This window comes from Nycticebus coucang, chromosome 20 (genome assembly GCF_027406575.1).
Source record: "Nycticebus coucang isolate mNycCou1 chromosome 20, mNycCou1.pri, whole genome shotgun sequence".
In the NCBI taxonomy this organism is placed as follows: Eukaryota; Metazoa; Chordata; class Mammalia; order Primates; family Lorisidae; genus Nycticebus; species Nycticebus coucang.
Window position 1 is genome coordinate 62,789,098 of NC_069799.1, and position 19,122 is coordinate 62,808,219.

A 19,122-nucleotide genomic window follows, 5' to 3' on the forward strand; every position below is an offset into this window, starting at 1 on the left:
AGGGTTACGTGTTCATCAGAGGAAACACAGACACAGCTGAATCTTCTCCATCAGGAGCTTTTATGGGTGGGGACCTCTGTGGGCTGAGTTACTGTTATTAATCAACTTGATATTTTTCTAAGTCATCTTACTCTCTGAATCAAAATTTTCTCAGGCTTTCAAAGTACTGAAGAGTTTCTTGATGAACGATATGGATGAGCTTTGTAGAAGTACTGGGACTAATGTTAAGTACAGTGTGTGGAATTTTATCATTCTTGTTAATTTTCTCATACTAATAACACTAGTGCATGAAGAAAATCTACATTAACCTCAAAAACACTCATAGGTTTTTGAAAAAACAGAAGGAGAAATATGTGCATATGATCATTGCTATTCCAGAGAAATTGCTAAATGTTTGGCAATTTAGCAAATTGCTGAATGTTCCTAACAAATGATAATTTTAAAACTAGGGATTTCTTCTGTTTGATACACAGGGTCATACTCATATGTTCAATGACAATTCTAATCAATTAAATAATGATAAGAAAAAATGATCTATCTGATCTGAGAAATGTCACATGTAAATAGATTAGTGTTTGACTAAAAATAAATCAAGTGTTTAATATTAAATGATCTTGAGAAGTTGCATAACTACAAAATGCCTTCTGAAATCCAGACACATGATTAATTGATAAGATTACTAGCATGATGGTCAATGCACTAGATGGCACTCATTGTATGCCTTTTAAGTATTATAAAATCACATTTAGTGTGAAAAAATAAAGTACCTCACACTCAAAATGTTTTTTATCAGGTATACATTATGACATTTCTTTGATATGTTATTTGTAATTTCTTATTACCATTTTTTTGGATCATCAGAAAAAAGAATTAATTATAGTCACTTTGATATTAAGTGAATTTCAAATTGAAAAGTATAATTCCAGGATTTTTTTTTAACCTAAAGAAACTAATTTACTCCAGGCAAAATGCAAAAGTATTCTAGTACAGAAGGATAATGTGATTTCATTCAAGTGAAAAGTTTTACACCAATTACATGGTTTTTCATGAACTTCACTTATCAAAAAGATTAAAGTCTCCAAAAAATAAATAAATTCTTTAGATTTCCTAAACAAAGTCTAAACCTTAAAACATGAAAGAAATTTTGTGCTCTGCAAAATTCTTTCCTTGTGATTTTTTAGTACACAAACTGAGAAGGTGGAAGAGTGAAGGAAATCTTGTTACTTAAGGAAAAAAGGAAGTATAAATGAAAAACGTTTCAAAATAAGAAGTTTCCACTTAAAGTACCTTTGGAGACAAGCTTTAGTAATTACCATTTATCTATATTTATTTATTTGTTTTTTATTAAATCATAACTGTGTACATTGATGCATGTATGGGGTTCAGTGTACTGATCTGATATACAATGTGAAATGCTTACATTGAACTGATTAACACATCCATCAAATTATATTCTTTTCTTAATAGTTTTGAAATGTACCATTGCATCATGCACATTAGGTGAGGTCCCCACAAATACTCTCCCTCCTCCTACCTTCTACCTCCCCTGCGCTCTCTCTCCTCTTCCCTTCTATTGTCTGGACTATAGTTATGTTTTACCATTTGTGTGAGTGTGTAGGTGCTTATATATTGATTTCATAGTAGTATTGGGGACGTTGGATACTTTTTTTTTCCATTCCTGAGATACATTGCTAAGAAGAATATGTTCCAGCTTCATCCAGGTAAACATAAAAGATGTGAACGCTCCATCTTTTTTATGGCTGCATAGTATTCCATGGTGTACATATACCATAATCTGTTAATCCATTCATGGGTCAATGGGCACTTGGGCTGTTTCCATGTCTTGGCTATTATGAATTGGGCTGCAATAAACATTCTGGTGCAAAAGTCTTTGTTGTAAAATGATTTTTGATCATCTGGGTATATACCTACTAGGGGAATTGCAGGATTGAATGGTAGGTCTACTTTTAGTTCCTTGAGTGTTCTCCAAACTTCTTTCCAAAAATGTTGTATTAGCTTGCCTTCCCACCAGCAGTGTAGAAGCATTCCCTTCTCTCTGCATGCCAACATCTGTAGTTTGGGGATTTTGTTATGTGGGCTAATCTTACTGGAGTTAGATGATAACTCAAAGTGGTTTTGATTTGCATTTCTCTGATGATTAAAGATGATGAGCATTTTTTCATGTGTTTATAGGCCATGCGCCTATCTTTGTCAGAGAAGTTTCTTTTCAAGTCTCTTACCCAAATAGAAATGGGGTTATTTGTTCTTTTCTCATTGATTAGTTTGAGTTCTCTGTGGATTCTAGTTATCAGACCTTTGTTGGAAGCATAAACTGCAAAAATCGTCTCCCATTCTAAAGGTTATCTGTTTGCTTTACTTACTGTGCTCTTGGCTGTGAAAAAGCTTTTTAGTTTGATCAGATCTCAGTAATGTATTTTTCGTGTTGCTTCAATTGCCCTGGGGGGAAGGTCCTCTTCATAAAGTATTCTCTCCAGCAGATTTCTACAAGTGTTTCCCTGCACTCTTTTCTAGTATTTTTATAGTTTCATGTCTTAAGTTTAAATCTTTTCAAAGTATATAGCTGCGTCTCAGGATACAAAATCAATACTTACAAATCAGTAGCTTTTATATATGCCAACAATAGTCAAGCTGAAAATATAGTCAAGGACTCTATTCCTTTTACAGTAGTGCCAAAGAAGATGAAATATCTGGGAATTTACCTAACAAAGGACACGAAAGATCTCTGTAAAGAGAATTATGAAACTCTGAGAAAAGAAATAGCTGAAGATGTTAACAAATATAAAAACATACCATGCTCATGGCTGGGAAGAATCAACATTGTTAAAATGTCCATCCTATCCAAAGCAACCTACAGATTTAATGCAATCCTTATTAAAAGAGATTTAATGCAATCCTTATTAAAACACCATTAAAACATCATACTTTAGTGGCGGGCACCTGTAGGGCACCTGTTTAGCTACTCGGGAGGCTAAGGCAAGAGAATCGCTTAAGCCCAGGAGTTGGAGGTTGCTGTGAGCTGTGTGAGGCCACGGCACTCTACCGAGGGCCATAAAGTGAGACTCTGTCTCTACAAAAAAAAAAAAAACATCATACTTTAAAGAGCTTGAAAATATAGTGCTTCATTTTATATGGAATCAGAGAAAACCTCAAATAGCCAATACATGACTCAGAAATAAAAACAAATTAGAAGATGTCATGTTACCAGACTTCAGACTATACTATAAATCTATAGTGATCAAAACAGCATGGTACTGGCACAAAAACAGAGAGGTAGAATAAACTGATGGAATAGAATAGAGAACCAAGAGATGAGCCCAGCTACTTATCATCATTTGATCTTTGATAAGCTTATCAAAAACATTCAGTGGGAGAAAGACTACCTATTTAACAAATGGTGCTGCATGAACTGGATGGTGACCTGTAGAAGACTGAAACTGGACCCCTACCTTTCATCACTAACAAAAATTGTTTCTCACAGGATAAAAGTAACCATTATTATTTAAATATAAGGAAGATAAAACTATTAATATAATTAATCTATGTATACTTAAATATTGATGTTAGAGTCACCCCACTTAATTAGGAATCTGCTGGTTTACTTCAAATTTTAATTAAATAATTTTAAACTTTTCGTTATAGTCCAAAAGATCACAGTACCTGTTCAAGGTGCAATTTTCCTTACCTAAATTAGACGTTGTCATAGTGAGCAGAAATTATTACTGGGAGCCAATGTTTTGGTTACTTCAATACAGAAGTGATTGAGGAGCGTCCTTAAACTCTGGACGTCCAAAGTTTCATAAATTAATTAGATGACAAATGGTTAATACACACAATAGGGTGAAATATATGAAATTCTAAGTTGTTAACAAAACACCCACATGCACACCCAGGCACACATCTAAAACTGCTTGGGATTTCACCACCATTTTCCTTCCTATGGACAGTGCTGTGAAACTTGCAGATTCATAGGGAAGTTTTTAAAACTCCTCCATTTTTAAAAAATGTTATTTTCAGGTGGGGCAACACTGGAGCTGGTGGTGACAATGGCAGAATAGAGATGGCAGAGGGGAGGCGTGGAGGAGAAGGTCATGAGGACTCAGTAGAAGGCCATAGTCCAAATGAACCTGCAACCTTCTCCTTTTGGATTAGAATTCCCCGATATTTGGCTCTGACTACAGTTGGTGTTGCTTCCAAGGTAACACACACTCCTTCGTGCTAGACTGATGATTTAAAAAATTCAAGATAAGTAAGTCAAATGCATAGAATAAATTATCCCTCTTGCTCCTCCTCATTTGCTCTCTGGCACTCTCTCTGTAATATCTGTTCTTACTTTAATGGTTTTTATTTTGGTATGAATGAGTCTGGGAAAATACCAGAAATTCGATATACTGAAAATGTTGTCTACAAAATGTATTTTTTATGAGTTACTGAAAAGACACCAGAGGTTTTGAGAGGTACTCTAGGCTTGAATGCTACCTAGAAAATTCCTCCAGTACTCAGAAAACAAGCTCTGTAATGATCTTCTTTACCACGCTGCCATGAATCAGGTCCCCCCTCTTTCTGTCATATGAGATTGGGTTGAAGTTAACATAGTGAAGCCCTAAAGTGCAGCCATTGTTCTATCCTTTTAAAGATTGTTCACTTTATTTTTATCCTCTTTCTTAAAGAAAAATTAACTAGAATGCAAAGGATATAAACCGATTTCTGTGGCTTTGAAATCAATGATATTGAAGATATGAAAGGAATGTACTAAACTGGTCTTATAGATTGCCTTTGTAACTCGATTTTTGTACGTTTTGAGAGCAGATACAGTTACATCACCCAAAGTAATTTGTAAAATTAGAATTTACAAAGCAAGTAAATAGGTCAAGGCCTCACTTACATTAAAGGACAATTTATTTTTTGACTTTATTTTTATTTATTATGGTTACATAATGGTTGTTATGTATCTATAGGATACAGATGATATTTTGACGCAGGCATGTAATCTGTATTAATCAAATTAGGGCAACTGGTATCCATCATCTCAAGAATTTCTTTGTGTTAGGAACATTCCAATTCCAGTTTTTTTTTAGTTATTTAAAGCATAATAGATTATGTAATGAGGGCATTTAATTATTAGTGATTAACACTTTTCTTACACATAGCACTCATAGGTAAACAGAATACACACACAATTGTCACTTTCAAAAATTTTGTATTGTAGATTAATCTTAGGTCTCATTTATTGGTAAGGAGAATCAAGACACACAAATAAACACAAATTGTGATGTGTAGGATAAAGGCCAAAGACTAAGCAATATGGATTTCTTTTACATATTTTTGAGGGAGGGTCATCTTTCTGGATCAGGATGGAAGATACATGTCTCTCTAATTGCCAGTTATGATAGCAAGAGAGGGCACCTTATTATCCCTCCATGCTGGGCTTTAAGACCGTGGTTTCATGCATGGAGATGTCTCAGCCCTAACTGACACTGGCTAGGCCTCTAGGTTGGTCATCATCAACTAAGCAAGGAGTTGGGAAAATGTGATGGAACACAGGTTGGGGAGCAGGTGGGGACATTGGGGAATAGTCCATCCCACATTCAGTGCACTTAATCCTCAGACTGGCTTTCACTTGGTTACCTAAGGCTAACAAACATAATACATTGAATAAGTAAGTGAAGAAAAAGCTCACGTTCTTCCTTTGTAGCTATCGGGTATGATGTACATTACTCTGGTGATGGGCACACTAAACACCCTGACTTCAGCATTACAGTAATAAAATCCACCCATGGAACAAGAACACTTAATATTTTGAAGTAAAAATTAAATTTACTTCATTCAATTTAATATTCAATTTAATAGTTTCATTATTTTAAGTTTGAAATATCTTAAGCAACGATTTTCCCAAGCTGTGATTATTTTATTATTATGTACCACACTTCAAAATATAGGTATATTATATATTGGCTCCTGTGATTTATATTTAAAAAATTACTCAATTAAAAATTTTGCTGGTTGTTGTCCTTTGAAGTGTCATTTGACAAGTAGATAATTATTTTTTGTTGAATACGGTTTTGCTCTCTTAAAAACTTCTTTTCACGAAAGGAGTAGGGAAGGAGTAAAGTTACATCTCACAATTGAACTACCTCTTTTTCTGGCGTCTGTGATACTTCAGAATCTAATCCAGATACCTGTGTATCAAACTGTTTATAGTCCGGAAGTAATCTCTTTTTTCCTGTGCTCATTTTAGACCTCTGATTAAAAAGAAAATACTGGCTTTTTTTGTATGCTCCAAACCTATGCGTCTTTAGTCAAATTAGTGAAATGCCTCTTTCATGAATATTACTTATGTCAGTTATAATATAGATTCTTTCATTTATTTAGTCCTCACTATATTTGAAGTACAATGTTTTGTTATCAACACAAAATGGGCAGCTTCCTTGTCTCCAAAATACACACTCTCTTGTTGTAACAGGAAAGTCTACCATTCAAGAAATGCCCTTAATTCCTTCCTCAGTTACAGTATTTTAAAATAATTAAACTAGAAAGAACCCTAAGATTATTCAGATCAAGAAACTGTAGCTCACATGTTCAGTGTTGAGTTTTCCAAGTTCATATACTTAGTCCTGGAAAATAACTAGAATACAGAACTCCTACAGCCAGGAGAAAAACTATCCCCCCATCCCCTACCCAACTCCTTAGGGACTGTGAATTGAGTATTAATACTGTCAATAAAAAATAAATCAATGTGTGTGTCCTCTCTCAAAATCATAAAATACACATACAATAAGCTTTTTAAAACCAATTCTTTACAACTTTGTCTGTCTTCTTCTTTGCAGATTTGGTAAATGTCTATGTCACATAATTCTGCTATTTGCTTCTGTTGAGCAAAAATCAAAATGTAAATATGGCCTTCAAAAAAGAGCACATTGTCTTTGTAGCTCACAGACTGATTACGTCGTGAAAATGGCCACTTAGAAAACTAAAGGCGTAGCAAGGACGATAAGCCTCCTTGCTTTTGTGATAAAGAGAACATAGACATATTTGCTGTTAACTGTCTAGACTGATCTTGATGTCAAAGGCCATCACCCCTGTAGGTGGGATTTGTAGCCATTGACATCACATTCCAAGCTCTAAAAATTCGCCTTTGTCACCGCTAAAAACTCATTGCAATCGAAATAATTTCTAGTGAAGTTTTGGAAGCAGCTAAGTTCCCAGGGATTTCTGAAAAAAAGAAAAAAAATGACTTAAAAAATAAATCAATTTTGACTCACCAGTCTTCCACTTCTCCTTATAGAATCTTCCACTCCGTCGCCCCACAGCATCCCCATCTTTCCTTTCACAAGTCTTTTACTATCTATGATCCATTCTCTTCCCGATACACAAAAGAAAAAAATATACATAGTAAAAACAAAAAACAACATCAAGAAGCATAGCTTAGATACTGAACAACAGATCTCTTCAAAAATCTATAGTTTCTTTCAGCTTCCTGTGAGCTGTTAAATGTAGAGTGTGGATTATTCAAAATACTCAGTTTTGGGAGGGAAAAAGCCATTTAGCAAAACCCGTTTACTCATGAAAAGTAATTGTGGTCAGACATATTTAGCTTATATTACTGGCATTCATCTTGAAGTTCTGTAAATATTTATAGTGAATTTCAATGCATGTAAATACTGTATACCGTTTCAGAGATTTAATGGGATCCATTTATAGGACATGGAAATAAATGGACTTAGCTGCCACAGTTTGAAAAACTGAAGATTTTTTTCATTTATTTTCAAATGTGTAGGTTTTGGAATAGCAAGGTCCAGGTGGAAGGAGAGGGTATGTGACTCTGTGCAGAATGGTCTTTAGATGCAGGTGTTTGAATGGGATACAGAATTGGAAACTTGGTATCTGGAGTGAGACAACTTTGCTGTCCCTGGCATTTTAAAAGAAAAATTAGAGGGGGAAAAAAAGCATTAGAATTGTGGGACCGTAACAGTTGCCCTATATTTTACTTCATTTTGTCTGTATGAAGCAGTCCTGAAGGTAATATTCATACACACTCATACACATCACCACACAAGTATAAAAATGTGCATAGTCATTCTTGAACAAATTATAATGAATCTTTTGATCAGTAACTGGAGAAGTATTTTAGTTGGAAAATCCATTAAGTTAGTAAAAATAAAATATGTTTGTTTGAATGTTGGACAGCATTTTAGCGTGAGCTTTGTGGTCTGAGTTTTCTCAATATGCACTGTTCACTCGTAGGAAAGAAGTCAGCAATGAAGTAATTGGAGAAAATTTATAACAACTAGAACGATCAAAATTGAGTAACTTACCTAATATGGCAACGAGATAAATAAAAAGTGTTTTATTTAATATAGAGCTTTTTAGCCAATAGTGTGCCTTTTTTTACAATGTATTGCTTGATTCTCGTGAGAACATGAGCAATTAGTGTCATTATACACAACTTATGGATGAGAAAAAGGACACTTAAATTGATCAAACAATTTTTGAAGATCACACTCGTCAAAAGAATGCTAATACTTATTTTAAGTCTGCGCTTGTCCATTTCTTACCTATTCCTTGATACACAAAACTATTTCAAAGGGAAGGTAACACATCCGAGTGTAAACTCTAACTTTTGTTAGGATGAAGTAGAGGTTGTCCAACAAAAAATTTTGTTGAAAAAATTCTACGCAGCAGGTAGTAATGCCAGTTGTTTATCTACAACAGACACAGAACACCAGCCATCACATGGCACAAAATTTATAATCAGTGACAATGATGTAGCAAGGGCTACGTTAACCTCGTAAATAAAGTATGTAAATCCAGGGAAAGGGATAATGACTCCACTGGTGACCACAGAATTTGGGATGCTGAGGCACTAAGATTTGCCAGACAATCCATACAGTTTTAGAGTAAGAAGGAGGAATTTACAGCATTCATATGATCATTCCTTTGATTTCTTGAACAAACTATTTATAAATAAACTAATTAGTCGCTTCATAAAGGACACAATTTGAATTTTAATATCAGGCGTCCAGAACCTTTATCACATTTTTTTCAATAGAATCAACACATTTCTTTGTCCAACTGAATCCAAATGAGCCCTGCAAAGTTTCTAATATATATTTTTTCATATTCAAAAAGTTCTATTCTTGAGACTTAGGTTTATTCATTACGCACACTTGTCTCTGTGTGTAAATGCCATGAAAAAACTATCGATGTTCTTCCTAATTTAATCTAAATGTAGTTTCAATACCTATCGCTCTCCATTCACAAATGCATTGCCCTCATTTTCATGGTGGGCAGAGTGCATATTTTATAGGTTATGACCTGAAACTCAGTTGAAACCTTTCATCTTTAAGTGTGTGGGTCCCCCATGTCTAAAAAAGGCAAGGCTAGATTTAAAGGGTTTGCCAGGGAGGAAGGGGGCTGCAGCGGGCGCGGTGGGTGGCTGCTTCCATGTTACAACACGCAGAGAGTGGGCTTTGCTCTCGTCCATGGCTCCAGACATCCAAAACACTGCGCTTTCTCTGTCAATCCTGCTGTGCCACGTTAGCACTGAGAGCCATTATTTATTTTAAAAGGTTGATAATGACTGAAGTCATGGGGAGTGCTTTCTGTGATAAATATCCTTGAAATATGCCATTTCCCTAGTTGCCTTTTTTTGCCTTCACAATATTACATAACAGGCAGCATATTCTAGGGAAAGAAAATGGCAAGGTGTTTGTGATATATGTCAGTCACTGTTTCCATTCCCATTACTGTGTGGAATGTTCCCTTTCTAAACTCTGAGTGCTTAATGACTACTGGTTATTTTCTCTTCTCTACAAACATTACCTGTTTCAACCGCAGTTCATGGAAGTCTGCCCATATAATAAACAGTAATAGATGAATCCCCTCCGGGTATGCTCTGTTTCTTGGTTAAACAGATAATTTCTTCCACTGAACGATACTATGATTGTATTTGAATACCAGGGTTGCCAAATCTGGGCTTACAAAGTTTTCAAACTGTAGTTACTCTTCATCATGATGCCTTTTTGCAAGGGATGTCCTCTCTCAATATGCACCCCCAGCTTCGACCTAAAAATTTGGCCTCAGAGGTACTGTTTGAAGCACCATTTGTTGGAATACTACACTAATTGAAATAACATTATCCTTCAGGAAAGAGGCCTTTTTGAAAAGAGTAAAGGAAAATTAAGAATAGTAGGACCAGGGAAGTATTTCTATCTTATGTTAATGCTTCCCTCCAATCTGCTGGTCTTATAATTCAGTAAGCTATGCACACATATCTCTTTTTATAACATAAATATGTGCTAACATGTTGTGAGTAAATAGCCATTTCAATATCAGTAATTCTGAATGGAGAAAAAAATGATCTCTAATTTTAGAAATTCCATGGTTGCTCCTTCAGTGGGGGAGAGAATTCCTTTAGGTTAATAGCTTATGTCCATGTCATTATTTTAAATTTTAAGTTTTCCTTCCATGAAATTTTCTGCACATGAAAAATACTTCTTCTATATCTTTTTAAAATGAAATACTTGATTTGTATCATTAAGTACAAAAATTCAGCAGTATTAAAAGTGGTCCTGGGGCGACACCTCAATGGGGGAGGGCACTGGCCCCATATACCGGAGGTGGTGGGTTCAAACCTGACCCTGGCCAAAAACTGCAAAAAACAAAACAAAAAAAAGTGGTCTTGTTCTTTGCCCATCGGGGTGTAGCTAGGTTAGAAGATGATATTTATCCACATCCTACAATACTATAAAGAAACAGAGACATATTCCAAATTCTAATGTTGAGAAAACATCATTCCTCTCATTCCCAGAAAAATAAGCTAATAACTCTTAAGTTGAAACTCATTATTTATTTAAGTGGCCCAGAAAAGCACAACAAAGACATTTATCACTTCTGTGACTATAGGCGTGACAAAATTGATGAGCGGATTAAGAAAAGAAAGTGACTGTTAAATTTGAACTGGGACATGCAGAGAAATATTAGTGTTGGGAATCATTATGTTAGTAGATGTTTTAATTCCAAAACTAACTTTCGCTTTTTATATAGCAACCCTTAACGGGAAAGGTTACTCTGGGAAAGAAGACCTTGATTTTAGTTAAGAGAAAAAACAAACAGCCATTTATTCATCAGTGAGAATACTGTCACAAATGTAAGCCTCCTGTCTTCAAGCCAACGTCAGAGGCTTATCCTAACTCCCGTCTTCCCCTTCTGACAGTGTGTTCTCACCAGAGACAGCCACTGACAAAAGATGATACTTAAAAACAGGTTTAATAAAACCAATGTACTCTTGTTAAATGAGTTATGTGATAAACACAGCCCTGCCAGTGTTCGCCACAAGAAGTAGCTGGGAGGACTTTTTAGCACATTATCTGATGCTGCGTCTAGAAGGATTAATGCAGATTTTTTGGTATGTCATGTACATTTTTGATGGCAGTGATTAGAACCATGATTAAATGACCCCACACCGAGTGATGGGAAAGAAAACAGAGCTTGCCCTCTGACTTAACGTTTCATCTGCTGTTGAGGCTTCTGTGCTTTAAATGTGGCATGGCTATCTTAGAAATAGGTTTCGGTTGTCTGGACCATTTCCACAAAAAAATAATTAATAGATTGCAAATGTATTTTTAAATATCTCATCTTCACGTACTCATGGGTGTAATCCTCTTGGCATACAATACCATTTTTATGTGAAAAAATGACTTAGTAGTAAAATTCATAAACAGGTTTTTGCAAAGGAAAACAACGCGCTTGACACTGTATTTTCTTAGCGCAGCAGTTCTCAACCCCGACCCACAGGAACTGTATTTTTGTTTTTGCAGTTTTTGGCCAGGGCTGGGTTTGAACCTGCCACGTTCGGCATATGGGGCCGGCACTCTACTCCTTTGAGCCACAGACGTCGCCCCACAGGAGCTGTATTAAAGGGCCACAGCATTAGGAAGATTGAGAACCACTGTCTTAGGGCCTTCTGAGATCTGATATGGAAAGGATATTCATGGTCATAAAAAGTGATTAAAATAATTTTTGTAGAACAGGTAATTAATTTATTCTACTATATTGTGTATATGTTAACTGTAATAAAATTATGAGTAACGAACTTTGTCACAAATAACATTAATAAGGTACATTATCAATATTTCTCTTACTTAGTTTGATTGCCACCAAAAAGAATTCTAGAGTCATACACAAATACAGACACATGAATTAATCTACTTTTTAATGCAGTTGGCCATATTCTGTGATACTTTTTTATCACTGAGGGAAGAAATAAGCCTTACTGTATATTATACAAAGCCCTATTTCAATTGAATTCTACAATAATTATAACCATTCAGAGGCAAATATTGTACTTAGTCAATTTATGCATTGGAAGTATTTAGCATAATTTGCATTGAGGAGAGGCACTATAATTAGTGGAATATGAGAAAAATTAGGATTCTTCATAATTTTTACAATTCTAACAATAATTTCATTTATTTCTTACTTCAAACTTGTAATTGGGGGACTGTATTGAAACTACAGCATCTGGCTGAGAAAATGATCATACTGTTCTATGGAGAATGGATCGTAGGTGGACAAAATTTTCTATTGCAAGAATTGAAGTCTACGTGTGAGAAATCCTCTATAAGAAAGTTCAGGTGAGAGATGATAGTATCTTGGACTAGGTGGAGATTTGGATGGATACTGCTGATCGAAATTGAATATGATAAATTAGAAAGATGAAAATCAAGAAGGACGCTTCCATTTTTACTTGGCTATTTGGGTTCATACCAGTGCCTTTCTTCAGAGATAGGAAAGATCAGAGAAGGAGAAAGTTTGGGGACAGGAATGAGGGAGAATTTTATTTTCGACATGCTGAGTTAAACACCTGCTTAGCTCAGTTGAGGTCAATGGAAGCAAAGGGTGAGATTAGATTTCTTAGGAAAATGCATTATTGAGGAAGCAATTTGGGGAGGAGTCTCTAAGGAAGTGTGGGATGAAGGCGAGGAAATGGGAAGTACATAAGCTGGGGGGTAGTTTCAGCAGGGTGCCCCACAATCGGGCTTATCATGAGGCAGCGAGGCCTTATGAGGAAGCAATTTACCACAGGCTGCCCTACAGGAGATGCTTAACCTCCAGAACCAGGTGGCTCCCGTCATCTGATACCCTCAAGGAGGATGCAATGTCTCTATCAACCAGCAGCTGACACTCAGACCCACTGGGACAGGAAGGGATTAGCCTGGTGAAGGGCATCTCGTCAGAGCAACAGCCGCATTGCACAACACAATGCAAATTCAGTTCAAGAGGTATATCAGAACTAGAGATCAAGATTTGTCAATTAAAAGAGAGAAGAGCGGCAAAGTGGCCCTATAACCAAAATGAGTTGATATTTCTTTACTAACCTATTACAAATAACCTTTCCATGCCTCTTCAGGCCTCAATAGACTCCAAGCTTCCCAGGTCACCTGGACTCTGATTCTCACGCTGTATCACAGGCTAGAGATGAGCCCAGTGTTCTCCATTCGCACTCAGGAATCACTATGTTTTAAAATACTTTCTTTTGGGCAGCACCTGTGGCTCAACGGAGTAGGGCACCAGCCCCATATACCGGAGGTGGCGGGTTCAAACCCAGCCCTGGCCAAAAACTGCAAATTATAATAATAATAATAAAAATAAAATAAAATATTTTCTTTCAGATATTCTATGTTACGTCCTCACACCTTAACTCTCACTACTTTCCATTGTTGTTCTACCAACCTCTCAACCAATTCTAAGCAAGTTTGTGTTGAACCTTGGTTCACGGCCTTGCGCTTCATTTTTATCCCCATTACCATGCTCCATTATTTCAACCTCCACACACATAACTCATCACACATCAGGTTCCTCAAGGCAAGGAATCATTTTCTATCCCAACTGACTCTGACAATTCCATATTTGCTTTCACAATCATGATTTCTGAAACAGTGATTCAAGGACCCTCAAACCTGACCAGTACCTGTAATCGCTCTAAGCATTTACTTTATCTTGACTTCCCTGAAACTAAATGAATGGACCCTGAAATTTTTAGACCAGACATCATCCCCCTCTTCCTGACACATGCATTGTGTCAGAAATCTTTTCCTAGCTCAAATTTCATTCTAACTAAATTTCCATTTATCTCCCCCATTCATAGGAAAGTACCCCGAATGTGTTTCCTGTTGGAATTGTTTCCACCTACCCCTGTTATCTTCCGTTCAGTCTTCCCCAAACGGATTTTGCACCAAAATGCTATTACCAAGGTTGCATAATATTGTTTTGCGTGTAGGTAAAGTATGACTTATTTAATAATTGCCACACTGACATATACTCATTTACTTCTGGTTGATTTGTTATTTGCCTTTAAAAGAGAGTAAAATTAAATATACTTTTATAAATTTAAATTTTTTATATCAACATTGTCATGTTTATATCACATATTGTCCTATGTGTCTATTTTGGAACTATCGACGTGAACATGGTAATTTGTTGATCTGCACAGATCACTTTTTTCAGTGATAAAAGGGATGGCAAACCCAAATTCAAACAATCTAAAAGAGTCAGCAGAAGGGCAGGGGAGGGCTGCTTAGGAGTGACGGGGAATGTTCCAAAGAACGTAATGAAACTTTGGGGTGTGATGATTCATTCACTATCTTGATGTGCATGCATTATGTTAAACTTTACTCAGGGTCAAGCATTTGTTTATTAGAGATTTCTGTCCCCCTGTTGGTTTATCTAGTTTCTATTTATGCTAGTTAATAGGGGGAACCAAAAATGGCATCAACTTATTTTTGGAAGGGAGGAGAAAGCATTAAAAGCTCTGGAGGCATAAAAACCTGCATATACATTCAGGCTGCACCAATTGATAAATGTTCCATGTTGCACAATTTACTTATTCTTTCTTAACCTTATTTTTCTCATCAGCAAACTATCTTAATTACATGACTTTGTAATCCATAAAGCTCACTTGAAGCTCTTAGTGTACACACACACACACACACACCTCTGCAAAAAGTAAGAAGTTGCCACTTTCAATTCTCAGGATGACATTTCACCCTTCCCTTCCCATTAGCAAGCTGTGTTAGGAAGATTAATCAGAAAATGCTAGAAAGAAGGAGGTGGTAGGGGCATGGAAGAAGTGTTATTCAGAAGTGTGGTTAGGAAGAGCTTCCCAAACAGAAGGTATTTTAGCAGAGACTGAAACTGTGAGGAAGAAAACCCTAGGGAAATCTGGGAACTTTTAAGGAGAAAGGAGCAGGTGCAAAGACCCTGGGGTGAGTATGGGCTTGGCTTATTCCCAGGCAGGAAGTGATACTGGAGTGAGAGGCAGGTGCTAGATGATGTTGCCCCGTGTGACTTTGTAAAACATGTGCAAGTTTTACTTGTTCGAGTCTAAGTATGTAGGTAAATAAACCATTTGGAGGTTTTAAGCTGGAAAGGATTCTGATGTTTACCTTTAAGGAAATAACTTTGCTGCTCTGTGGTAATAAACTATAAGAATGCAAGAACGTAAACAGGGAAGCTAGTTCCTTTGAGGTTCTCTTTACTAAGCAATGGCTTCCTTTAGCTAAAAAGGGAGAAACTTCTCCAAGAATCTCACAAGTTATTCTGAGAAATTGTCAGTTCACTGCTGCATACAATTTTCTCTTTATTCCTTTCTGTTGATGAGCATTTTGGTATACTTCTTTGTCACTTGTATACATGAATTATTACAAAAGGGGCATTTTTATAATTTGTATGCTTTGTGACTCTAAAGAATACTCATGCTTTAAACAAACAATTAGAAAAGAAAAACGCAAACAAATAAATGGGGCGGGAAGTGAAGTATTTGAGAAACAAAACCACATAGGGTGCTTTGTATTTAATTGCTCTAAAGCTCTTCCTTAAAAAACGCTGTGCATTTACATAATGGAAAATAAATGCTGACTAAATAAAAGCATTTCCATTGTTAGTGCTCTAATTTCATTCCCACATATTCTACTTCTAATTCTGACTCTCTTTCAATGTCTATTATTTATTTTCAGGGTGTCACATTTTTCCCCATCTTTATTGAAGTCTAATTGACAAATAAAATCTTATATATGTAATAAGGCAACGTTTCAGTGTCCATATACATTGTGAAATAACTGCCCCAATCAATATAACATATCCATCACCTCATATAGTTACCAGTTTCTTTCTTTTTTTCTGGGATGAAAACACGATCTTCCTTCTCAGCAAATTTCAAGTTCAAGTGTACAAAAAAGTATTGTTAACTATGCTTGCACTGCTGAGCACTGGGTTTCTACATCTTGCACAACTAACACTTTGTACCCTTGGCCAGCATCTTCCCAATTCCACTTCTTTGAATTTGACTGTTTTAGAGTCTACACAAACATGAGATCATTTGTGTGACTGGCTGATTTCACTAAGCATAATGTTCTCGATATTTCCCATGGTGTCTGAAATGCTCATATTTCCTCGTGTTTTATTGTTTTATGGCAGAATGATATTTTGTTGTGTATATAATTGTTTTTCTATTTACTCATGGGTCATTTACTTCTTACCTCAAATTTTTATTGTTTTATCTTTTCATTCTACTTCCTTTTTTTTTTTTTTTGTAGTTTTTGGTCGGGGCTGGGTTTGAACCCACCAACTCCAGCATCTGGGGCCGGCGCCCTACCCCTTTGAGCCAGAGGTGCCACCATCATTCTACTTTCTAAGGATTTCTTCAGTGTCATCTTTTCACTCAATTTGAGTTTTCCATGTCTGCTAGAAAGTATTTTTTGCCCTGGACTGTATAGCCAGTTTCCCTTTTTGTAGCATTCTCTTCTTGTTTTTAAGATGCCGTAGGTCCTTTTTTTGGCAATTTTAATAAATTTTTCCTAAGGTCTCATCTCCTCCCAGGGCAGCTTTTGTTTTCCCTAATGTGATATTTCCTGTTTAGTTGCTGTTGCCTCTGGTTTCAAGTTAGAGGCTTCACTCAGAACACTAGTACTTTTGTGTTTTCTTCTCAGAATTAAGAGTGAGGATGCTGGATTTCTAATTGAAAGGTGCCCCAAGCATGGGAATGGGGTGGGCCTGTGGACTCTATTCTAGGAAACAGAGGCTGGAACACTAAACAGCAGAACCTCTGAGATGTCAATGTCTTTAGATTTCTTTCCATGGGCAGGTCATCTTCTCCAGAGACGACTTTTTGAATCTCCAGTCATGTCTTAGTGGAAACATGCTAAGATCTCAGAGGCGTGAGAGAAAGGGGGTTTCAGGTATAATATGCATCCATCACCCCTGTCTCAACAGGACAACTCTGTTCTCACCTGGCCCTCTTCTCACCAGTCTAGGGACCATTTGTTTTATTCTCTTTTGGAGAGTAATCTTCTTGTTTTTCTGGTATAGAAGAAGGAAAATTTTCAACTTCACAGAGAAGTGGCGGAACCTAAAGAAATGTGTGTGCTTCTTAAATAGAGTTTCAAATAGGTCACTTTTCATTTGAATTTCTTTTTTCCTTTTTTGTTTAATTTCTTCAGAAGTAACCAGCATGATCTTATTCCTATATTTGAGGACTTCGAGATGTAAATAAACGTAGTACCCAATGTTCTCCACTGCAGATGTAGGGTCAAGTTCTATTTCAAATCTCTTACCTCACTTCCGGGTGTATTCCAGATTCTAAACTTCCATTCCAGGCGTCCCCATTCTAGTGGGGATTTCTTACTAAAAAGAAAACAAAACAATTGTATTAGTTAGATTACTTTCCCCTCCCCAAAGATGGATATGTCCCAATCCCTAGAACCTGTCAATATGTTTCACAATGAAAAAGTCTTTGCAATTTTAATTAAGTTAATTATATTGTGATATGAGATTATCCTGGATTATTTGAATTGGTGTAACCTAATCACATCACTTTTTGAAAGTGGAGAAGCTTGTTAGCCTGTAGTTAGAGATATGAGGTCAGCGGAAGTGTGAGAGAGTTGTGTGTTGCTGGCTTTTAAGACAGAGGGTAGGAGCCCGGAGCCAGGAGGTGCAGGACACCTCAGAAAGCTTAAAGAAGCAAGAAAAAGGATCCCCTACAGCCTCAAGAAGGAATAGAGCCCTGCTGTCACTTGGACATTAGCCTTCTGAGACCAGGGTTGGTTTTCTGCTTGACGACTGTGAGATAATGATTTTGTGTTATTGTAAGCCACTGAGTTTGTGATCTTTGTTATAGCAGCATCAGGAGACTCAGACAGTGTTGTGTCATTGTGAGCAAAATGGATTCATGAGTTCAATTTGCCATCTTACTTGGAAGTGCTTCTCTTTTTAATTGGTATTTTTCTTTCTGGCTTTTGATATAAGTAAACTATAATTTATTCAACTGGTACCTGGTGGATAGACATGTATTTTGTGGCCAAATTCTGATGATGTAATGGTGAAACAGATAGCTTTGCAATAAATCAAATTATACAATATGTGTTTCAAAAGACACATTACAAATCCCAGGATATGGAATAGCTGTATTAAAAGGCAAGCCTAACCCAAATTTTGACAGAGATAACCATTTCACAATAAATTAAGATAATGATATAGGATGGCATGATGAAACCCAAAAGGAGACCCATTGAGGTGTACGTGTAGGAAGGAAAGAGACTTCTCTAAATGCTGCTTCTCTTGGACCAGGATTTCATCAATAAAACAGCAATGATATAATTGTAGGGGAAATAAGATAACCCGCTTGGCTAGGAAACTTAATAGGATTCATTACAGACTGCTAGTATGAGTAAAACCATAGAGGTTTAGCTCTGCGACAGTGAAAACAGTGGCTTATTAAATTCCCCCAAAATGCGACAGCAGGTGTGAAGGCCTGAGCACTCTGTGTGAGGCTGCGCTGGAGGAAGTGGAAGACGGTTAGTGTGGCAAGAATGAGGAAAAGAGAGACCGTGGTCAGAGACAGGAGCTGGATAAGGGAGATCAGCCATTTTAAGGAAGTTAGCCTAATTATCTCAGAGGTACAGAGAAAACTAAGCAACTTTTCTCTGCCTATTTGGTGTCTTTATTTTTTTAATGAAAGAATTTTTTTTTTTTAATTAAGAGAAAACGTGAATTATGACTGGTAACTAAATTCAGAAATCCTAATCTCTGGAATCTTTGAAATTAGAG